General features: G+C 44.7%; 3 non-coding genes and 1 pseudogene across 3 annotated transcripts; all 4 read left to right on the top strand.

Moving 5' to 3' along the window:
• Positions 1 to 2,784: 2,784 nt before the first annotated feature.
• Positions 2,785 to 2,977, top strand: LOC121294235. The gene has a single exon (XR_005946745.1). It is a non-coding gene; the product is annotated as a U2 spliceosomal RNA (small nuclear RNA).
• Positions 2,978 to 8,718: 5,741 nt separating this feature from the next.
• LOC121294228 lies at positions 8,719 to 8,897 on the top strand (annotated as a pseudogene).
• Positions 8,898 to 15,224: 6,327 nt separating this feature from the next.
• LOC121294229 lies at positions 15,225 to 15,412 on the top strand. The gene has a single exon (XR_005946741.1). It is a non-coding gene; the product is annotated as a U2 spliceosomal RNA (small nuclear RNA).
• A 5,404-nt stretch (positions 15,413 to 20,816) lies between these two features.
• LOC121294240 lies at positions 20,817 to 21,005 on the top strand. Its single transcript, XR_005946748.1, has one exon. It is a non-coding gene; the product is annotated as a U2 spliceosomal RNA (small nuclear RNA).
• Positions 21,006 to 24,129: the final 3,124 nt, after the last annotated feature.

The following is a 24,129-nucleotide window of genomic DNA, read 5'->3' on the forward strand; positions in this document are numbered from 1 at the left end:
CCTTGTTTGGCAAAGGTTATTGGAAATTTAATAACAAAGTACTTGAGGAGAGAGAGTTCTGTGAGTCTTTTTTAGAGCACTATCAGTTTTGGGTGGGGTTGAAGCCATATTTCAGTTCAGTGGTAGAGTGGTGGGAGGAGGTGAAAAGGAGGGTGAAAGTAATGTCACAAGAGTATGGTAAAGCTAAGGCTAAAAGGGAAAGGAAGGAGATTTTCAGATTACAGCGGATTTTGGAAGGATTATACATGCTAGGTAATAGGGGACACACAGTTAATTGGGAGTATTTTGCAGAGGTGAAACAGCAGTTGAAGGATATTTTTACTTTAAAAGCCACACAGTTTTTGTTCCGGAGGCAAGGAGAAGTGGTCTTTAACACTGAAGCTTGCACTCATTCTTTCTTTAGGCAAATCAGAGATAGACAGAGTAGGCAGGTAATCACTAGCCTGAGGGACAAGCAAAACAGGGAAGTATTGGACCCTGCGGAGGTACTGGAATGTGCTAGCTCCTTTTATGAAGATCTGTTTTCGGTGCGAGATGTGAGCGAGGAGGAGGGGAGCCTTTTCCTTGCTCAGGTGCTGTCCCGAGTGCCAGAAGAAGTAGTAGAGGACTTGGAAAAGCCAATACTGTTAGAGGAGCTGACAGCAGCCTTGAAAGGGATGAAAAGCAGGAAGGTACCGGGATCTGATGGGCTTGGGAAAGAATTTTATTTGGCTTTTTGGAATGTGTTGGGAAAGGATGTCTTGGAGGTAGTTCAGGCTATCTTTAAACAAGGTGAACTAGGGAGATCAATGAAGGAGGGCATTGTCACTCTTTTATTTAAGAAAGGAGAGAAGTCTGATCTGCAGAACTGGAGGCCCATTACCTTATTAAATGCTGATTATAAATTAATAGCAAAGGTCCTTACAGGCAGGCTTGGGAGAGCGATGCCCCATATTGTGCACACAGACCAGACTTGTGGAGTCCCAGGCAGGTCTGCCCAGTGGAACCTGCAGTTGATTCGCGACGTGATTGGCTGGGCGGAGGACAGGAGGATACCACTGATGCTTGTTAGTTTAGATCAGCAAAAGGCTTTCGACCGGGTACATCATGGGTTTTTGTTCAGGGTTTTGCAAAATTTCGGGTTTGGTGAGCACTTTTTGAGGTGGTTGGGCATTATGTATAATGGGGTTTTCAGTAGGCTCAGAGTGAATGGGAATTTGGGGAGAGAGGTCCGACAGGAATCGGGAGTAAGGCAGGGTTGTCCGCTCTCTCCTCTCCTCTATGTCTTGTTTGTGGAGCCCTTTGCAGCGGCTCTACGGGGGGACGGGAGGGTGGGGGGGGTGGTAATCCCAGGTAGTAAGGGAGAGGTATTGAAAATCTCACAGTACGCTGATGATTCCACGTTATTTTTGGACTCCGATTTCAGTTTAAAAAGCTCTTTAGCGTTAGTTCAAAGATTTGGGTTAGCTTCAGGGTCCTGTTTGAATGTAAATAAAACTTATATGATGTATTTTGGAATCTGGAGCAACAGAGAAGATGCACAGTGTGATTTAAAACTATGTACAGAGGGTATAAAAATTCTTGGGGTCACATTTCATCGCACCCAGGCAGAGGTTAAGAATTGGGAGGAGAGGTTAGAAAAGGTGGGAAGGCAGCTAGCACTTTGGAAAAGTAGAAGACTAACCTTTAAAGGTAAAGTGCTAGTAATAAAAGCCATCGTTCTGCCTGTTTTGGTCTACCTGGCATATGTATTTCCTTTGCCTCGCAGGATGAGAAGGGGGGTCACTAGGACAGTGTTTCAGTTTATGTGGGGAGGGAGGTATGAGTATGTGAGGAGGGATATTATGTACAGACCTATAAAGGAGGGGGGGAGGGATGTGCCGCACATACCACTGAAATTAGACTGTTTATTTTTTTCAAACCTATGTGTTGCTTTGGTTGGGGAAGTCTCGCACAAACGGCAGTATTTTATCAAATTTTGGTTTTCCTGGCCTATGCGTCATCTGGCCCCTATTTCAAACAGCGTTCCCAAGGCAGAGATCAGGCCTGCCTGGTATGAACAAGCTGTAGTGTGGTCAAAGGCTAATCCAGCTTGTAAAGAGAAAGATCTATGTCTGTCACATAAAATGTTGTATCGTCAGTCTGTTTCAAGCTTTTATGTACGTTTTTTCTCACTGACTCCACAAAATGCCTGGGCTGAGATCCAACCGAAAGGCTTGGATAATAGATTTAGTGATTTTAATTGGTTATGTGCACATAGCCGAGTTCCAGTGCGGGAGGTTCTACACAGGCACTCCCTGACCAGAAACCCTTTTTGTCCAAGGAACAGCTGTTTATCAGAGGAAACACAAAGGCACATGTTGTGGGAATGCCCCTTTTCTAAATCAGTGTGGGAGAGGGCGGGGGATCTGTTTGAATTATTGGTGTCGGGTTTTGTTTTGGATTATGATTTTATTATGTATGGTGGTGGGTTGGGAAAATATTCAAAAAAGATGGGTTTTATACTGTGGTTTCTAGTAAGTTTGATAAAGTTTGAAATTTGGGGAAACAGGAACTGTCTGGTAAAAAACAACAAGAGCATGTGCCCTGATAGAGTGATGAGAGAGATTCGGGGGCAGGTAAAGAGGCGGATCCAAATAGATGTGAATAGATGGGGCTTTAATGCCGCCAAAGAAAAATGGAAGAACCTAACTGATATACAAATATAGGATGTCTCCAAAGTACTGTGTGTTGGAAAAATATGTAAATACCACTGTAACAGTATGGTTACTTTGTAGTATGCAAATATGTAATTATTTGATTGTAATTGTAATTGTATTGTTGTTCAATAAAAAAAAAAAAAAAATCTGTTCTTATCAGTTTAATATCTGATACGTCCCCTATCAGGGGACCATATATTAAATTGATTTTTGGAATCTGGAGATGGAACAGGGGCTTGCTCCGTCCACTCCACGCATCGGCCCGGTATTGCAGTGCCTCCGGGAACGGTGCACACCTTTCTCTAACAATTGGGTGATGATGTAGACAGCAGCAGTCTGTTTCCTGGGAGCATGCAGCTAACCAGACAAGTGTGGTGGAACACGTCCCTGTGCCCAGGTCCTCAGCCTGCCAGCCTGCCAGCGAGGCACAGTTTGGTAGTTACCCAAGTCACCTTGCACAGCATAGCAGCGTGGCCAGACTATTTGTAAGGCGCAGTCCGCCAGTTTATGTTTCGTTTTGCTTTTGGTGTTGTGTGTTTTTGTGCTTTGTTTTGTTTCCTCCTGCTTAAATTGCACGTTTCCCCTCTGGAGGCTGCAGCCAGTTCTTTTGGAGCCTGCATGTGCTTGGAATTCTGCACCCACCTTTGAATCCCCCTGTGCCGACCGGGCCGGGGGGCCCCGGGCAAGGGCCAAGTCGCCATCGCTTCTCGGCCTTTTGGCTAAGATCAAGTGTGTGGCTTGACCGCAGCTCGATCTGTGAAGTGATCGGTAAGGTAAGGTACGGTAAACGGTACACGGTACGGTAACGGTACGGTAAACGGTACAGTAAACGGTGGCAATATTGGTTGCTGGTAGCTGAGGTGTTGGAGGTAGGAGAGAAGACCAGAAGCCAGTGAAAGAGCCGGTATTGCTTGGCAGGTAAGGGGGACCCTTTGAGGGCACCTTATCTGCATTCTAGTGAAGTATTGTTCTCTTTTTTCTCTTTTTGTGGGTGTTTTTTTTCCAAATTTCTAAAATGGCGGGTCCAACGGGACGCCGTTTTAATTGTGTGAGGTTCTCTGTAAATGAGTCGAGTCAGGGGGAGGAGAGTTTGTTTTCGAATAGGCTTGAATTTTCCAGAGGGGTTGTACAGAAGTTGTTGGGGTTTAAGCCAAGTGATTTGAACTGTATTATTACAACAGGGAAAGGATGACAATGGGATGTAAGTTTTGCGTCTGAAATGGGCATGATGGATTGTGTGAGAAGGTTTAATAGCTTAAGGGGAAGTGATGTGATAAAGGATTTGAGTTTGGAGAAACTTACAAATAATGCACGAAGGGTGGCGATTGTGAGGATGGGCTCAGAGGTGGTGAGAGGCCAGGATGTGTGCACTTGGTTGAGGAGGTATTGTAATGTGAAGGGGGAAGCTATGAAAGTGAGGGATGATGATGGGGTGTGGACTGGGGCATGGAGGGTGGTGTGTGAGTTGTTGACAGGGTTGGGGACATATGATGGGTTTATGCATATACCTTCTGATATTGCACTGGGTGCTGACAGGGGGTATGTGCATTACTTCGGTCAGCCTAAGGTGTGTAGGAAGTGTGGAGATATGGGGCACTTAGCGGTGGTGTGTAAGAAAGTGGTATGTAATGTGTGCAAGGAGGAGGGGCACATGGCCAGGGAATGTCAAGTTAGGAGGAAGTGTAATCTCTGTGGGAGTGAGAAGCACTTTATGAATTGTCCGAAATCCTTCACCAATAAGGCTAAGGGGTATGAGGAAGCAGAGGAGAGTGAGGAGGATGGGAGGCAGGAAGGGGGATGTGAGCAGCAGGAGGAAGGGGGGAGGGAGGGAGGAGAGAGAGGTGGGGGTGAGGGAGAGACAGGGGGAGGTGTGGAATGAGCAGCAGGGATTTGTTTTGGCAGATGATTTGCTGGTATCTCCATCAGAGGGGGAGAGTGAGGACCTAGGAGAGGGGTCCAGTGGAAGGAGCGAGGAGGTGTGTATGGGGAGTGGTTTAGTGAGTTCTGTAGATGAGGTAGGGGGAGGTATTCTTTGTGAGATGCAGGAGCGGGATGGGTCTAGTGTAGAGGGATCAGGGCTGGAGGAGGAGGAGGAAGGTAACCCAGAGGAAGAGGTGATGGATCAGGAGAGGACTCCAGGGAAAAGGAAGTTACAGAAGGAGGAGGGGGAGGGTTTCTTCAGGGTGGAAGGGCAAAAGAAGGGGAAGAAGAAAAAAGAGCAGGAAGGTGGGGGAGTAGGGGAGGAGGGTTTTTCGTCCCCTAGTTCTGTCATTTCCTCCAGGAGTGAATATAAAGGATATGGCGGTGCGGAGAAGGACGGGGGGTTGCCATTCCTGGATTCGGAGGGTGTGTGAGTGTTTGCCTCGGGTGCGGTAAGTATGGGGGAGGAAGTGGTGGTAGGTTGTCAGGAGGGGGAGGGGGAAAAGCCCCTCTTAGCTCTATCATGATGAAAGATTTGGCGTGTGCATGGCTTTTACCCTTTTTACAATGGCACCGAGTGTGGTGACTTTAAATGTTAGGAGTATCAAAAGTTGTGATAGGGGTAAAATGGTGTTGTTATATCTGAGTGGGATACAGTGTGATATATTGTGTTTACAGGAGTGTGGTATCCCTGATTTAAGGACAATAGTACTTATGAGGGGAGGTGGTGTTATGGGCCATCTGTGTGGTCGGGGTCAAATGAAAATAAGTCAGATGGGGTAGCAATTTTGATTAAAAATAAGGGGGTTATGATTAGAAACCACAGAGTTATTGAAAAAGGTAGGGTGCTGGAGGTGGAGGCGGAATATTGTGGGAAGAGTTTTAGTTTATTTAATGTGCATGCTCCGCCCGAGGAGGAAGGGAGGGCACGTTTATTTAAAGAGTTGAGGGTTAATTTGGTAAGGAGCAGGCCGGTTATTGTAGCAGGGGATTTTAACTGTGGGTTAACTATGGAGGATAGGCGAGAGATAAAGAAGGGTTTCAAATTGGATAAAGCTAGTAAACTGCTAAAAGAAATAGTGGAGGATTTTCGATTGGTGGATTGTTTTAAAGTAAACAATGTGGGGGAAAGAGGGTTCACTTGGGTGAAAGGGGTTGGGACCCAGGCATCCAGGATTGATTTTGTGTTTGTCTCACAGAGGGTGGAGTGCAAGGAGTGTGTGTTGGTACCAATGTTCTTCTCTGACCACTGTGCGCTGAAGGCTGCTGTGGACCTTACAGATTGTGTGGATGTAGGGAGGGGAGTGTGGAAGTTAAATTGTGGGTTGTTGGAGGATGACTGGGTGTGTGAGGTGTTTAGAGAGTGGTATGGTCAGTGGCAGTCCTTGAAGGACCTTTGTGGGTCCCAGGCAGAATGGTGGGAGTTGGTGAAAGAGAAAATTAAACATTTCTTTATTTGGGTGGGGAGGAGGAAGGCGGAGAGGGAGAGAGGGCAGGAGAAGAGTTTATTCAAGGAGCTAGTGAGCTTAACTAAGCTATACAATGCAGGGCTGGACTTCAGTGAAGAGACCAAGGAAGTGAAGAAGAGGATGAGGGGGGTGGTAGAAAGGAGGGTGAAGGGGCTCTTATTTAAGAGCAGGGAAAAGCATTTAGAGGAAGCCGGTACTTTTTTAAAAAAGTGTTGGATGGGAGGAAGTTAATAGACTCTATGAAAGGGGGTAATGGGGCCTTAGTTAAGACTACTGAGGGGCTGTTGAGGGTGGTGGAGGAGTTTTATGGGGGCCTTTATGGGAAGAAAAAAATTGAAGTGGGGGTTATGGAGGAGGTGTTAGGACATCTGGAGCGGGAGGTAGGGGATGGAGGGCAGCTGGACGTGGATTTCACGAGGGAAGAGTTAGATGAGGTGGTGAGGGGGGTGAGGCTGGGCAAGACACCAGGGGGGGATGGACTCCCGGTGGAGTTTTATTTAAAGTTTTGGGAGTTGGTGGCACCAGATCTGTTGGCCTTGTTTCGGGAGTGTGGGGAGGGGGAAGGGGAGTTTCCCCCCTCATTTAGAGAGGGTATTATTACTTTGATTTTTAAGAAGGGGGATAAGACTGAGCTAAAAAATTGGCGACCAATCACATTATTGAACCAGGATTTTAAGTTCTTCAGCAAATTATTGGCTCAACGTATGAGGGGTGTATTGGGGAACGTTATCCACCTGGATCAAACTTGTGCCGTTCCAGGGAGGAAGATCACGGACAGCCTGGTATTGATGAGAGATGTCACCTGTTACGCGAGAGACAGAGGGATTCGATTACGTATATTAAATTTAGATCTTGAAAAAGCTTACGATCGGGTCTCGCATCAGTTCATGTTTGATGTTCTGCAAAAAATTGGGTTTGCAAAGAGGTTTTTAGACTGGGTGGGCCTGCTATATAAGGGTGTATATAGCAGGGTTTTGGTAAATGGGTTTTTGTCAAATCCTATTAGTGTGGAATGTGGCGTCCGTCAGGGGTGTCCGTTATCTCCGCTCCTGTTTATCTGTTGTATGGAGCCGCTGGCACAAGCGTTGAGAAGGGACCCAGTGTATAGAGGCCTAACTATTCCTGGGAGTGGGGGGCAGGAGGTAAAATGTGTCCTGTATATGGACGATATTAGTGTCCTTTGCCGAGACGAGTTGTCCATCCGAAGAACGTTGGAGAATGCAGAGGTTTTTTGCCGTGCTTCCGGGTCAAAACTCAACCAGGACAAGTCAGAGGCAATGTTCTATGGGAACTGGGATGGGAGGGTCAATATTAAATTAAATGTTTAAATGGAGGCTTACGATGGAGGGGGGGGGTGATGGTGTTAAAGGGGGTAATATTGCCACTGCTTTTGTACGTGGTGGTCGTGTTTCCGCCACCAAGGAATGTGGTGACACTGTTAAACAGAGCTGTGTTCCGGTTTTTTTGGCAGAGGAAGTGGGAAAGAGTGAGGAGGAGTGTGGTGGGGAAGGAAAAATTAAAGGGGGGGGAAAGGGATGCCAGATATCCAGATGTTCTTAATGTCAAAATTTTGTGCATTACATTTCACTATGTGTATGAATGGGGTGTCGAAAGGTGCTTGTTTTGTGAGGTACTATATTAGTGCCTATTTGAGGAGACTGAAGTGGATGTCCGTGCCGTTGTCTGTGCCAACAGCCTTTGATCTGCCCTATCATTATGCATTAATTAAGAGATTTGTGGTGTCCCGGGGTTTGGAGGGTTGTAAGGCTGAAATTGTTGTTAATGGCAAATCTCTGTTTAATTTTCTGCAGGATAATGGGGATATGTGTCCGGTTCATGGCCTTGTATTAGACGAGATGCCAGAGGTGTGGCAGAACGCGAGTCATCCTGCCCTGATGAACGAGCATCGAGATCTGTCTTGCTTGGTGGCCCACAAAGTATTGCCAGTTCGAGCGGTGATGTATGCACGCAAGCTGGGGAGGTCTCCCAGGTGCCCGAGGGAGAAATGTAAGGAGGAAGAAACTGTCGGGCATGCGCTGTGGGACTGTATGGAGGTGCAGAAGGTGTGGAGTGAGGCAGGCTCTATCCTGGACTTGTTCCGGGGTCAGCTGCTCATAGACAGGCAGCGTGTGCTCTATGGGTCCCTGAAGAAGGACCAAGGGAAGATAAGCAAAGTGCAGTGGAGTATGCTGTGGGTGCTAATACGCTGTCTGTGTGATGCGATCTGGAGGGCAAGGAACTGTTTAGTGGTCAAGGGCGTGAGCCTGCCTGCCCAGGCGGTTCTTGAAATGGGACTAAGCCAGGTGGAGGGCTATGTCCTAAGAGACGCCTTGCGTCTTGGCCGTCAAGAGGCGAAGAGAAGATGGAAGCTGGAGGAATGGAGAAGAGGAGATCTGTGGGCTACTGGCGTGGGATGAGATCTTGATGCTTGTTTATTTGAAGTAGGATTGGCATATTGTTAGGGGCACATGTTATCCTGTAGGAAATGGAATGACAAGTGTGATTATGATTTATATTCGTTGTATAGTTGAAATGGATGTAATGTGATAGTGTAATGTGTCGATTTTGTTGTATGTATAAGTTAGTTTTTTTGTGATTATATGTATTTATATTGTGATGTTTAATTGTGTTTTGTGGATGTATGTATGTGTATTTTTTTTTCATAAAAAAAAAAAAATCTGTTCTTATCAGTTTAATATCTGATACGTCCCCTATCAGGGGACCATATATTAAATTGATTTTTGGAATCTGGAGATGGAACAGGGGCTTGCTCCGTCCACTCCACGCATCGGCCCGGTATTGCAGTGCCTCCGGGAACGGTGCACACCTTTCTCTAACGTTGGTCAAAGTCAGATCTGGATCTCCTCCTGTGGGCGCTTTGTCTACCCCTGCTGGAGGGGAGGTGCCGGTGTTGATGCAAGTTTTCCCGCCGTTTTACTTGTTGTTCTTTTCTCCTTTCGTTGTTTTCTCCTTTCTTTCTTTGATTCTCACGGGGTGATGATGTAGACAGCAGCAGTCTGTTTCCTGGGAGCATGCAGCTAACCAGACAAGTGTGGTGGAACACGTCCCTGTGCCCAGGTCCTCAGCCTGCCAGCCAGCCTGCCAGCCTGCCAGCGAGGCACAGTTTGGTAGTTACCCAAGTCACCTTGCACAGCATAGCAGCGTGGCCAGACTATTTGTAAGGCGCAGTCCGCCAGTTTATATTTCGTTTTGCTTTTGGTGTTGTGTGTTTTTGTGCTTTGTTTTGTTTCCTCCTGCTTAAATTGCACGTTTCCCCTCTGGAGGCTGCAGCCAGTTCTTTTGGAGCCTGCATGTGCTTGGAATTCTGCACCCACCTTTGAATCCCCCTGTGCCGACCGGGCCGGGGGGCCCCGGGCAAGGGCCAAGTCGCCATCGCTTCTCGGCCTCTTGGCTCAATCAAGGGTTGCGATCGGTGGTGTATTGCAGATAGTGCAATTGTAGTTTGTCTTGCTAAGTAATTTTTTATTTCTTCCTTTTGTTGTGCAGGTGCCCCGGAGGTGTTTTCTTTTCTTGGAGGGAAAGGTCTAGAAGGAGCAGAGCAGGAGGCAGTTTTTTTTCTACGGGGGTAGGGCCCTTTGGGGCTGGCTTCCTTCTTTTTTCTTTTTGGTGGTTTTTATTTAGACTAGAATGTCTTTTTCTAAGTTTGGAGTGAGGCGGCACTGTTGTGTGCGCTTTAGTTTAAAACAGTGTTTTAGAGAGGGAAATGGGAAGACTGAACTGACAAGGTTTGAGTTTAGTAAAAGTGTGTTGCAAAGGACTCTGGGGTTTAGTGCAGGTGAGATTTTTTGTCTCATTCCGTTGACTAATGGCTTTTCTTGGGATGTTAGTTTTGTAAATGATACAAGCTTTAGGAAATTTTGGAGAGTAAGGGATGAATTGGGGTCTAATGAGGTGTTAGAGAAATTTGAAGTTGAAGCTTTAACAGATAACTCTGTGAAAACAGTGACTGTTAGAATGTTCAATGAAACCGTATCCGAACAAGATGTGAATACCTGGATAGCAAGGTATTGCGTGGTTAAAAGGAGTGCTGTGAAAGTGCTGGACTCAGATCAAATTTGGAATGGTTCATGGAGGATTTTGGTAAAGCTTTATGAAAGTGCTACAGGGTATGGTGGTTTTAGACACATCCTGTCGGATATAACCTTGGGACCAAATAGAGGGTTTGTGTTTATCAGGGCCAACCAAAGTTGTGCAGGAAGTGTGGTGAGATGGGGCACCTGGCAGTGGTTTGCAAGAAGGAAATTTGTGGAGTTTGTAAGGAGGTGGGACACTCTTCAATGGATTGTGTAAGCGAGAGAAGATGTAACCTGTGTGGAGAGGAGGGTCATTTGTTTAGAGACTGCCCACAATCCTTTGCAAACAGGACGAGAGCAGGGAGGGTTCAGGGTATGACTGGTGTGGGAACTAAGAACACTGTAAATGTGGATGTGGATGCAGAGGTGGAAAGGAATGACCAAATTGTCGTAAACCTGAATGTGGATTTGTCTAGTGATTTGGCCGTATCGCCCTTCTCTGCAGAGAGTGTTGAGTTAGAGGAAGAGGCCTTTGAGGGTGCCGGTGTGCTGAGTTGTTCGGAGGTGATTGGAGGAGAGGGAGAGGGCGTGTCTGAGAGTCAAGAGGTTGTGCCTGAAACACCGATGAGTGAAGAAGAGGGGGGTGAAGCAAGGGGGGACTTTGTGGTTGGTGGAGAGATGGGTGGGAATGAGTTTGGAGAAAAGAAAGGTGGGATGAGTGGAGTGAAGGAGGCTGGGAATAAGCCTGGTGTGAGTGTTGGGAAAGGATCAAAAGAAGACAAGACTGCAAAGGAGACTGAGAATGTGAATAATAATGAAGCTGTACAAAGAGGGAGGAGTGCTACAGTGGGTGAGAGGGAGAGGGGGAATAGGAGTGAGTCTGGTGGGAGAGGGGGGAGTGTTGGAAGGGGGGAAGCTGGTGTTAGTTATATCAGGAGTCGACAGAGAAGTGCTAGTGTGATTGAGATTATGGATGTGGAAAAGGCAACTGACAAAAGGAAAAAAGAGAAGTGGGAGTTGGCACAAAGCAAAAAAACAAAGAAGACAAAAAATAAGGATGAGAGTAGTGAGTCTGAGCAGGATGAGGAGCGGGAAAGAGGAGAAAGGAGTAGTGCTTCCTTCTTGCTCCCTGGTTTTTCTCCGAGCAGTGAGATAGGATCCCCTATTTTTGATGGGGGAGCGAGAGATTTTGGGAGTGAAAGTGTGTATGAGAATGTGGATGATCTTGTTGAGACAATGAGTATGAGTAAAAGCAATTAAGTTTTTGTTTGATATGGCAGTACAAATCTTTCTCTTTCTTGATGTTGCTGATAACAACTTTAAACGTGAGAAGTGTGAAGAGTGAAGGAAGATGCAAAACGGTTTTACATTTCCTTGGAACAGTCAATACTGATGTTGTGTTTTTGCAAGAATGTGGATTATCCTTCCAAGATAACTATGTGGGTATGGAGAGAATGTGGGTACATGGCGAGTCTGTCTGGTCAGGAGGGAATGGCTGTAAAGCAGCTGGAGTAGGGATTCTTTTCAAAAACAGGAATTTTGTGATGGAGAGTAAGGAAGTGATAGAATGTGGGAGAATGCTGGTTGTGGATGTGAAGTACCTGGGGAAAGCATTGCGTTTTATTAATGTGTATGCATCCCCAGATAAGGAAGAAAGATTTGAACTGTTTAAGGAAATAAGGAAGCTTTTAGATACGACACGTGTGTGTATTTTGGCCGGGGACTTTAACACAGTGTTAAAGGCATCGGATAGAAGGACGAACCCTGAGGGAGTTAAACTAGATAAAACATCAATAGTTTTGAATGAACTTGTGACAGATTTTAGGCTTCTAGATGTCTTGAAAGCTGTGAAACCCGGTGAGAATGTGTACACATGGGTGAGTGATGATGGAACAAAAGCTTCTAGAATAGACTTTATTTTTTCTTCAAACAGTGTGCGGTGGGATAAGTGTGATGTAGTGCCTGCGTTCTTTACTGACCATTGTATGGTGACTGCTAGGATGGGAATGGAGGGGGTGTGTGAGGTGAGGAAGGGAGTATGGAAGCTGAATGTGGAGCTGTTAGAGAATGAAAAATTGGGGAGAAAGTTTAAATGTAGGTATGAAGAGTGGCAGACTGTGAAGGATATGTATGGGTCAGTAAGTGAATGGTGGGAGTGTGTGAAAGAGAGAATCAAAAAGTTTTTTGTGACAGAAGGTAAAATCAGGGCAGCCAAAGGAAGGAGGAGAATAAATGGGTTGCAATGTAGACTGGAACATCTGGTCAAATTGCAAAAGCAGGGGTTTCCAGTGAACGATGACATAAAGGAAATAAAAAGCAAATTGAAAGAGTTGTTTGAGAAGCGGTGCAAAGCCGTGATGTTTAGAAGTAAAGTGCAATATATTGAAGAAAATGAGAAATGTACCAGGTTTTTTTATAAAAAGATTGTGGACAAGAAAAAGGCAATGACTGGCCTGAAAGACGAAGATGGCAGTATTAAAAAAGACACCAAAGGAATGATGGAGGTGGTGGAGGATTTTTATAGTGCTCTATATAGGGAAAAAAATATTGAAGGGAATGTGATGGATGAATTTTTGGAGGAGTTGGACTGTGAGGTGGATGGAGGGGAAAGTTTGGAAAAACCTTTAGATCTGAAGGAAGTGACAGAGGCAATGAAGTCCTTTAAATTGGGGAAAGCGCCTGGTAGAGATGGCTTGCCAAGGGAGTTTTACTCCAAATTTTGGGAAATAGTAGGTCCTGATATTCTAATGGTTTACAATGAAGTTATAGCTGTGGGGGAAATGCCGCCCTCTTTTAGAGAGGGGATCATTACCCTTATTTTCAAAAAGAACAGCAGGGAGGAGTTGAAAAATTGGAGACCAATAAGTCTATTAAATGTCGATTATAAATGCTTGGCAAAGATTTTAACATCAAGAATGAGAGCGGTGATTGACAGTGTAACCCACCTGGACCAGACCTGTGCTGTACCAAGGCGGAGGATAACGGACAGCCTCATTTTGTTAAGAGATTCTGTGTTTTATGCCCGTGATAGAAATTATCCTTTGTGTGTTTTGAATCTGGACCTGGAGAAAGCCTACGACAGAGTCTCGCACAAGTTTATGTTAAGGGTGTTAGGCAAAATGGGGTTTCCGGCGAGTGTAGTAAAATGGGTGGATTTGCTGTATAAGAACATACAGAGTAGAGTCTTAGTTAATGGGGTCCTCTCAAAAGTTATCCCAATTAAATGTGGTGTGCGGCAAGGCTGCCCTTTATCACCGATTCTGTTTATCTGCTGTTTGGAACCTTTGGTCAATGTTTTAAGAAAAGATCAAAGTGTCAAAGGAATGTCTGTACCAGGTGGGTGGTGGGAGAATGGTAAAAGTTCTGGCATACATGGATGATGTAACTGTCTTATGTAGCGACAGAAGGTCAATTAGAAGGACCCTTTGGCACACAGAAAGATATGGTCTAGCATCAGGGGCTAAGCTGAACAAAGAAAAATCTGAGTGTATGTTTTATGGTAATTGGCCAGAGGCTCCAGACAGTGATGTATGTGTTAAAACTGATTCTATCAAGGTTTTAGGTTTGAAGTTTGATAGCACAGGATCTGGTCAGCTGAACTGGGTGGATGTAGGGACGAGTGTGTCACAGAAGCTAGGATTATGGTCGCTTAGAAATCTGACAATGGAAGGAAAGGTTCTGGTCTTAAAATCTACAATTTTGCCCATGCTGTTTTACATCGCGGTTGTGTTCCCTCCAACAACACATGTCTTGAAGATTTTGAGTAGGGCTTTGTTTTGTTTCTTTTGGGGGTCAAAGAGTGAGAAAGTAAGGAGAAATGTTGTGGTTAAAAATGCCCTTTTAGGAGGCAAACAGTTTCCAGATATAAATTTGGTTCTAATTGCAAAGTATGTCGTTTTACACGTGCATATGTGTTTGTTTGGAAAATGTACAGCTGCTTTGTTTTTGAGGTTCTATATGGGAGCAATGTTAAGGTCCTTTAAAATGTATAATATTCCATTAACAGTACCAACAGTTTGGGAAATGCCTTTCAACTTCTCACTGATTAAAGATTTTATTGTTAAGAATGAATTAAAGAATATAGAGAAAGAGTACTGGGAGGACTATAGGAAGGTGGTCAGACTTGTTCAGAGCAAGGATACTATCTGTCCTGTCAGGTGGTACACCGCAGATCAGGTGGAAAGGATTTGGATAGAGGTTGCCCATCCAAGGCTCTTGACTATACATAGGGACTTGGCCTGGCTGATAGCCCATGAGGCCTTGCCAGTCAGACAAATGATGCACAGACGGCAAATGGCGAAGACCCCTAGATGCCCTCGTCAGGGTTGTGGAGCGGAAGAATCAGCTGAGCATCTGTTGGTTAATTGCAGCTTCGCACAACATGTTTGGGCTGAGGCTGACACCTTTGTAAAAGAATATTGTGAAGGAGAGACAGTAAATGAGCCCATGATATTATATGGGAAACATAATGAAAAGATGAGCAAGAACAAGTGGTATGTGTTGTGGGCAATACTGAACTCTTTTAAGGACGCAATATGGAGAGCAAGAAATGTTCTGGTTTTTAGGAATGCTCAGCTCTCAAGTTCGGACTGCGTGAGGCTGGCTTTGAGCATTCTAAAGGATTATGTAATCAAAGATCGTCGGGAGTCGGGGAAGCAGAAGGCGGAACAAATGTGGAAGGTGGGAAAGTGGATTGGTGGGCAATGGGCTGTTGGTATTGGTTAGTGTTTCTGGGTGTTTTTAAGGGTTTTGGATGAGGAGGTTATTTAGGAAGGGCAAAGGTTTTTCTTGCTTTGAACAAAGCTGAATCGCTACTGTTGTAATTATTTTTGATTAAGTGTATTTGTTGTAATGCCCTTTGTGTGATTTGATTTGTACAGTGAAAGGTACTGCATGGAAAGTTTACTTTTTGTGTGTGGATCCTGGCTACTGGAGTGGTCTGAACGCAGTATAGATGTTTCAGTTTTGTTTGGACTGTAATGAATGTAATATGGAAAGATTTCTGGAAGGAAGTGTTATTGTATTTGACAGTATTGGAATGTTTGGGCTATGGGATGTTTTTTTGTAAATAGTATGGTTATTGTAACCATAAATGTGATGTATTCATATTGCAATGAATTAATAAATATTTTCTAATAAAAAAAAATAAAAAAAAAAATCTGTTCTTATCAGTTTAATATCTGATACGTCCCCTATCAGGGGACCATATATTAAATTGATTTTTGGAATCTGGAGATGGAACAGGGGCTTGCTCCGTCCACTCCACGCATCGGCCCGGTATTGCAGTGCCTCCGGGAACGGTGCACACCTTTCTCTAACGTTGGTCAAAGTCAGATCTGGATCTCCTCCTGTGGGCGCTTTGTCTACCCCTGCTGGAGGGGAGGTGCCGGTGTTGATGCAAGTTTTCCCGCCGTTTTACTTGTTGTTCTTTTCTCCTTTCGTTGTTTTCTCCTTTCTTTCTTTGATTCTCACGGGGTGATGATGTAGACGGGCAGCAGTCTGTTTCCTGGGAGCATGCAGCTAACCAGACAAGTGTGGTGGAACACGTCCCTGTGCCCAGGTCCTCAGCCTGCCAGCCTGCCAGCGAGGCACAGTTTGGTAGTTACCCAAGTCACCTTGCACAGCATAGCAGCGTGGCCAGACTATTTGTAAGGCGCAGTCCGCCAGTTTATGTTTCGTTTTGCTTTTGGTGTTGTGTGTTTTTGTGCTTTGTTTTGTTTCCCCTCTGGAGGCTGCAGCCAGTTCTTTTGGAGCCTGCATGTGCTTGGAATTCTGCACCCACCTTTGAATCCCCCTGTGCCGACCGGGCCGGGGGGCCCCGGGCAAGGGCCAAGTCGCCATCGCTTCTCGGCCTCTTGGCTCGGATTAAGTATGTGGCATGACCGCAGCTTTTTCTAAATAGAGAGAAAAGAGAAGGTGATGGCGACCGGAGACTACATGTCGGCCCCCTCGGCGCGACTTCTGAATACAATACGTTTCATTGGAAGAGAAAAGGATGGAGTTCAGTTCACCATGACAAGAAGGAGCTTTGCCAAGGACATCATTTTTGAATTCCTGGGAGTTACAGCGGCGCAGATCTATTGCTACCGGGACTTTCCACTAAGGAGTACCTATGAAGTGACTTTCGCGGGGGACTACTTATGCGAGGAAGCATGGACCAAGTGCCTGGAATCAAAGGACATCTCTCCGATTTCAAACTTCAGAGTGGAGCCACTGTTTGCAAGCCGGGTGAGAACCGTGACAGTGTGCATGCAGAACCCTTATACTAAAGAGCAGGACATTCGGCGATTTCTGACTAAATACTGCGATGTTTTAGGTGCTGGAGTAAGAGAGATGGACTATGATGGTATGTGGAACGGGAATAGAAAATACACTGTCCGTTTTAAGAGGAAAATAGGAGGGTTTGAATGTCCCCCAGCATCCTTTTATATCGGTGGTGTTAAGGGATATCTGTATTATTATGGACAACCCAAAACCTGTCGAAAATGCGGAGAGCAGGGACATATTGCAGTAATGTGCCCTAATATCTTCTGCAGAAATTGTCTAGAGACGGGACATGAGGCAAAGGAATGTAAAAAACCCAGATCCTGCAACCTGTGTGATTCCACTGAGCACATGTTCAAGGACTGCCCTTACCGACACAAGACTTACGCTGAGTCATTTCGTGACGTTGAGGAGGTTCTAGAAGAAATTGCACCTACCTGTGCTGATGGGGGCGCTGTTTCTGAAGGCGCTGTGCAGGAGAATCTTCCAGTGACTACAACGGCGGCTGCGATGGAGGAGCCTCTGGCTGTTGGGTTGGAGCCTCCCGCTGTTGAGGACCCTGTGGCAGGAGTGTCTGGAAAAGAAAAAAGGGAAAAAAAGAAGTCAGTTACTAGTGTTGAGAACTTACCTGAAGCTATGGCGACCGACGAATCATCTCAAGGTACGGTGATTTCAGATACACCTGTTGGGGGCACAAAACAATGGGGAGACACAGAAGAAAGTGACGAGATGGGTTGGGAATTGGTGGGAGGAAAAAGAACGACAAAGAGGAAATTAAACCAGGAGGGTTTGGAAGGTGACAACAAAGTCTGCGTAATTGAGACATCCAACAGCTACGAGTGTTTGGAAAATGAGGAGGTGGGAGAGGAAGAAGTCTCAAGTGTCGAGCCGTCTTCCATAGAGAGCTCCCCGTTGGTGCCATCAGAAGTGGATAGTGAGGAGAACAGCGTGGATTCCCAGCTCAATTACTTGAGTGACTCAATGGTGGACAACATGAAGAAAACGACAATGTTCCAGAAGGGTGGTAAAGAAGATGGAACATAAAAAAAAAATGTATTTCAACGTGTTTTCAGTCAACACTAGGGGCATGAGAGATGTTGGTAAGAGGGCTTCCTTGTTCTTTTCTCTCAGGTCTTTGGACTTTCAAGTCTGTTTTTTGCAGGAATGCCACCTGAAGAATTCAGAGGACATTGAACGCTTTAGTAAGGACTGGAAGGATGGTGCTTCAGTATGGAGCATTGGTAATGTACATTCAGATGGGGTGGGAATATTATTTAAAAATACCAGGTTTGTCATTGAGGAAACAAGAGTGATCATACCAGGCAGATTAATGTATACAGATGGCAGGCTCAATGATAGAAAGCTTAGCCTGGTGAATATGTACGCACCTACATTAAAAGGGACAAGGCTGGACACATTTAAGCACTTACCTAATATTCTATGTACCAATCGCACAGTTGTAATGGGTGGGGATTTTAACACATGTTTTGAGGGTGACTATGACTTTTCTGCACAGTATTTAATAAAGGTATTGGGGGATTATGATTTGGTGGATGTGTATAGGAGACACAATAAAAAAGGTGTAGGGCATACATGGAGAAACTCAAGAGGAGCGAGTAAAAGGTTAGATTACTTCTTTATATCTAAAAATATTAAGATCTTGGATTTCTTCATGTATCCCAACTGGTTTTCAGACCATGATACAATTGGGGCTTCTATTGAAATTAAGGGGGAGGACATAGGTAGGGGGTATTGGAAATTGAATATGAAAGGGTTAGAGTGTGATGAATTCAGGCACGAATTTAAGATCTTTTATAATACATGGAAAGATATGAAGTGGGCTTTCGGAACCATTGTTGATTGGTGGGAGATGGTAAAAGTTAAAATAAGATAGTTTTGCCAAATATACAGTAAAAGGAAAAAGAAAGAGGAGAGACATTTTGAGAGAAAATTACAAAAAGAATTAGAGATCATGCATTCTAAAATAAACGAGGGGAAAGAGGTTAGTTTAGAAGCATATAACAACATTAAAAAGGAAATACAAAATAACATCGAAAAAAAGGTTAAGGAATTTACATTTTTGGCTAAAGTAACAGAAAAAGAACAAGACGAAAAATGCTCTAAATTTTTTTTTCAAAGTATTAAAGGAAAACAAAGGAAATGTGTAATTTCTGAATTAGAAACAGGGACAGGGAAAATCAATAAAAGAGAGGACATCTTAAAGCATGCTCAGGAGTTTTATCAGGAACTTTTTAACAAAAGGGAAATAGATCACACAAAAGCAGAGGAATTGTTGAACAATATAGACCAGAAGTTAAATAACGATGAGAAAACACTTCTGGAGCAAGAGATAACCAAATGTGAGATAGAGACGGCATTGAAGTCTTTGAAAGCTGATAAAACTCCTGGGTGTGACGGGTTACCAAAGGAATTTTATGTTTGTTTTTGGGATATTTTAGGAGACGATTTAACTGAGGTGTACAGAGAGATTTTGGTGGATGGAGAGATGCCAGAAACCATGAAGACAGGGATAATAAGTCTGATATATAAAAAGGGAGATAAGAACCTGCTAAAAAACTGGAGGCCTATTACCCTGTTAAATGTAGATTATAAAATCTTGGGTAAAGTAATGACCAATAGACTAAAAGCAGTGATGCCCAGTCTAGTTAATGAGGACCAGACTTGTGGGGTTAAGAATAGGTCCACAACTTACAATTTACAATTAACTAGGGATGTCATCAGCTGGGTAAAAGAAAGAGACTTACCTCTGTGTCTGTTGAGTGTTGACCAGGAGAAGGCTTTTGATAGGGTCAGCCACGAATTTCTGTTTTCCGTTCTAGAAAGAATGAATTGTGGAACCTTTGTAAAGTGGATTAGAACGATGTACAACAAAGCAACTAGCAAGGTGCAAATTAATGGGTTTCTCAGTGAACAGGTAAGGCAGGAAGGGGGGGTGAGGCAAGGGTGTCCGATGTCACCATTATTGTATGTGTTGTGTATTGAGCCTTTGGCAAACTTAATAAGAAAAGATAAAGATATAGATGGGGTTCATATCCCAGGGAGTAAGGGGAAAAGGGTCAAGATTGCACAATACGCAGACGACACAACTTTGTTTTTATGTTCAGATTGGGCCATAGATAGAGCAATCTTGTTATTAAAAACATACGGAGAAGCTGTTGGGTCAAAAGTAAATTTGGAGAAATCGTGCATGATGTTCTGTGGTAAGTGGGAAGGGAGGACGGACAGCAGGGGAGGTATAACTGTGTGCAGGGAAGGGTTAAAAATCTTGGGGGTGCACTTTTTTCAGAAGGATGGGATAAAGAAAAATTGGGAAGAGAAAATTGAGAAAGTTAAAGTAAAATTAAATATGTGGAAATGTAGAAGACTGACCATCAGTGGGAGAATTCTAGTAATAAAAACAGACATAGTACCAGCACTAGTTTATTTGGCACGGGTGTTTCCTATTAACGCAAAAAATAAAATAATACTAACTAGGTTAATGTTTTCTTTTGTATGGGGCAATAAATACGAAAGTGTGAATAGGGAATTGATGTATGGGAAGGTGGCAAAGGGAGGAAGAGACATTCCGTGTTTATCTGTAAAATTGGATTGTTTTTTTTTAAATCAAATATGCAAAACACTGCTGAAGGGAACAGAGCACAAGTCTTTTTATTTTACTCGGTTATGGTTTGGAGCAGTTTTAAGAGGGATAATACCCTGGGACAACACGGTCCCAAACGCTGAGACAAGGCCAGAACACTACATGTACGCATCAGTCTTTTTAAAAATGCAAATAAAAGAAATAGAAAGGGATGTTTTGTTAAACCATAAAAAAATGTATGAAAAGATAAGAGAGAGATGGGAAGGAAGATATGAACACAATCTTAAATTAGTAAATTGGGAAGGCATACAGCCAAAATGGTTAGGAAATGAGTGCAAAGATTTGGGGTGGCTGTGTGCTCTAGATAGATTGCCAGTAAAGGAAAGACTGTATAGGCATCAATGTGCGGTAAACGCAGAGTGTCCAAGGTGCAAAAAGGAGGAAACAGTCTTACATGTGTTCTGGGACTGCACTTTTGCAAAGGTATTTTGGGGAAAATGTAGCAATCTTATTAGTTTGTTTTGTGATATAATTTTGAATGGGAAGGTTATCTTGTATGGGGAGGAGGTGATAAAGCTGCCAAAAGAGAAATTTAGAGCAGTATGGCTTATTATTAGTTTGGGGAAGGTGGTATTATGGGAGAAAAGAAATTTGTGTATTAAAAAGAAAAAAGATAAAACAGAACCGACAGAAGCCTATTTTTTGTTTCTTTGGAAGATAAAAGATGTAATTAAAATGGACAAACACATGTATGGGGATGATTTTTGTGAAAATATTTGGGGAAGGGTAAGGTCTGTTTTGAATTGTTAATTACGTGATTGTGTTTATTGTTTGAGTATTTATTGTTTGAGTATTTTCTAATAAAAAAAAAAAAAAAAAAAAAAAATCTGTTCTTATCAGTTTAATATCTGATACGTCCCCTATCAGGGGACCATATATTAAATTGATTTTTGGAATCTGGAGATGGAACAGGGGCTTGCTCCGTCCACTCCACGCATCGGCCCGGTATTGCAGTGCCTCCGGGAACGGTGCACACCTTTCTCTAACGTTGGTCAAAGTCAGATCTGGATCTCCTCCTGTGGGCGCTTTGTCTACCCCTGCTGGAGGGGAGGTGCCGGTGTTGATGCAAGTTTTCCCGCCGTTTTACTTGTTGTTGTTGTTGTTGTTGTTGTTCTTTTCTCCTTTCGTTGTTTTCTCCTTTCTTTCTTTGATTCTCACGGGGTGATGATGTAGACAGCAGCAGTCTGTTTCCTGGGAGCATGCAGCTAACCAGACAAGTGTGGTGGAACACGTCCCTGTGCCCAGGTCCTCAGCCAGCCAGCCTGCCAGCGAGGCACAGTTTGGTAGTTACCCAAGTCACCTTGCACAGCATAGCAGCGTGGCCAGACTATTTGTAAGGCGCAGTCCGCCAGTTTATGTTTCGTTTTGCTTTTGGTGTTGTGTGTTTTTGTGCTTTGTTTTGTTTCCTCCTGCTTAAATTGCACGTTTCCCCTCTGGAGGCTGCAGCCAGTTCTTTTGGAGCCTGCATGTGCTTGGAATTCTGCACCCACCTTTGAATCCCCCTGTGCCGACCGGGCCGGGGGGCCCCGGGCAAGGGCCAAGTCGCCATCGCTTCTCGGCCTCTTGGCTCAGATCGAGTGTGTGGCTTGACCGCAGTTTGATTTGCAAGCGATCGGTAAGGTATCGGTAAGGTAAACGGGAGCAACGTTGGTTGCTGGTAGCTGTGGTCTGGGTAGGAGAGGACTAGGGCAGGCGGCAGTCCAGGAGCCAGGTTGTTGAGCAGGTAAGGGGGACCCTTTGAGGGCACCTTATCTGCTGTTTTTCGTTTTCTTTTCAATAGGTTGATACCTTGCTTTTTTTGGCCTTGGCTAAATTAAAACTTAAACTTTCTTTTTTGTGGGAGAAGGTGTTTACATAGTTAAAATGGCGGCCTCGAGGTTTGCGGCACGTCGTTTTAATTGTATAAGGATTTCCTTGAAGGAGCAGGAGAGAGGAGAGGGGCAGGAGGTTGAATTTAATAGGCTTGAGTTCTCTAGGTCTGTGTTACAGAATAAATTGGGATTCAAGCCAGATCAACTCAATTGTATTATTACTGTGGGGAAGGGAAACACTTGGGATGTGAGTTTTAGGGAGGTGAGTGATTTGCAGAAATGTCACCGGTTGTTTATTGTAGGGAAAGATGACCATCAGTTGAGTAGGTTTCATGTGACTACCTTGACTGATGTTGCTAGGAGGGTGGTGATTGTGAGGATGGGTTCGGAGACTGTGCAAGGAGAGGATGTGTGTATGTGGCTGAGAAAGTATTGTTTGGTGCATGGGGGTGCAGAGAAAGTGAGGGATAGTGATGGGGTATGGAATGGTGCATGGAGAGTGCGTGTAAGTCTGTGGCCAGATCCGAATGGGTATGAGGGGTATAGAGTCATTCCCTCTGAAATAGTACTGGGGATGGATAGGGGATATGTACATTATTTTGGGCAACCCAAATTGTGTCGAAAGTGTGGGGCAATGGGTCACTTGGCGGCGGGGTGCACAAAAATTATGTGTTATGTTTGTAAAGGTGAGGGGCATGTGGCGAGCGAGTGTCAGGAGAAAAGGAAGTGTAGCTTATGTGACAGTACTGAGCACCTTTTTATGCACTGTCCGGCCTCCTTTGCTAACAAAGCAAAGAGAAATGAAGAGAGGGAGAGAGAGCAGAGGGAGAGGGAGAGGGAGCAGAGGGAGAGGGAGAGGGAGGAGGAGGGAGGGAAGACAGGGAACAGCAGGAAGGGAGAGGAAAGAGGAAGGAGAGTACTGAGGGGGAAGGGAAGGGAGGTGAGCAGCAGGGGAGAGGGGAGAGTGAGAGTAGAGAGGATGAGGGGAAGGGGCAGGCATCTGGGGCGGGAGAGCAGAGAGGAAGTGAGGGGGAGGAGGAGATGGATCAGGGGGACGGACAGAAGGAGCAGCAGGGGGTTTCCTTGGCAGTAGATTTACAGGTTACATCTTCAGAAGAGGACAGTGAGGGGCTCGGAGAGGGGTCGAATAAGAGTAAGGGGGAGGTAGGTCCCTCAGGTACCCAGGACGAGACCCCTATCCCATGTGGCCAGATGCATCCAAGGGGATATGTGGTGAGTGATGTAGAGAGTGGATCGGAGGGGGAGTCTAGTGAAGAGGAGATAGAGGTGGAGGAGGAGGAGGAAGAGGTGGGAGGAGAGCTAGATGAGGAACAAATGGAGCAGGAGAGAGCTTCGGGGAAAAGGAAACTGGAGAAAGGAGAAGATGTAAGAGGTGGTATGAAAGTGGGGAAAAGAGGGAAAAAGGGAATAAAAGAGGATACTAAGCATGCTAGGCAGGGAGCTCCGGTATCTCCTGGCTCTGACTCCTCGGTACTGAGTGACAGGTCTTATGGCGGGAGGGGTATTGACCCTGGGGACACCTCTTTTTTAGACGATGATAACGTGCAGCAGTTCTCAGATAGCGTGGGGATGGAGCCAAGTAAAATGTAATGGTTATGTTGTCACACCTTTTGTTGTTCCACATGGCGCTCATAATAGCTACAGTGAATGTGAGGAGTGTGGTGAGCAAGGTCAGGTGCAAAGCTGTTTTAGAGTGGCTAGCAGATATTGATGCAGATGTGTTCTTTTTACAAGAGTGTGGGATTGGTTTTAGAAAAGAATATAGAGAGTTGGAAAGCATGTGGCTGAAAGGTGAATCAGTGTGGTCGGGGACAGATGAAAATAAGAATGCGGGGGTGGCAATATTGTTTAAAAATAATAAGTGTGTAATTAAAGAGAGAAGTGTGTTGCAGGATGGGAGGGTTGTGATGGTGAGAGTGGTATGTAATAAACAAGAGATTAAACTGGTGAATGTGTATGCGCCTGTGGAGAAACACCAGAGGGTTGAACTGTTGGGACTGGTGAGGATGGAGCTTAGTTCATCCATACCGGTAGTGATGGGTGGTGACTGGAATTGTGTGAGGAGTGGGAGTGACAGGAAGGCTGGGAAGGAAGAGTTTAAATTAGATAAAACATCAGTGTTATTGAATAAAATTATTAAAGATTTTAAGTTGACAGACTGCTATAAGAGGATCCATTCTGAAGAGGGCTTTACCTGGAGCAACCCTCAGGGGACTAGGAAATCCAGGATCGATATGGTCTTTGTTTCCGAGGGGGTGGAGGTTAAAGGTT

This window comes from Polyodon spathula, chromosome 18 (genome assembly GCF_017654505.1).
Source record: "Polyodon spathula isolate WHYD16114869_AA chromosome 18, ASM1765450v1, whole genome shotgun sequence".
In the NCBI taxonomy this organism is placed as follows: domain Eukaryota; kingdom Metazoa; phylum Chordata; class Actinopteri; order Acipenseriformes; family Polyodontidae; genus Polyodon; species Polyodon spathula.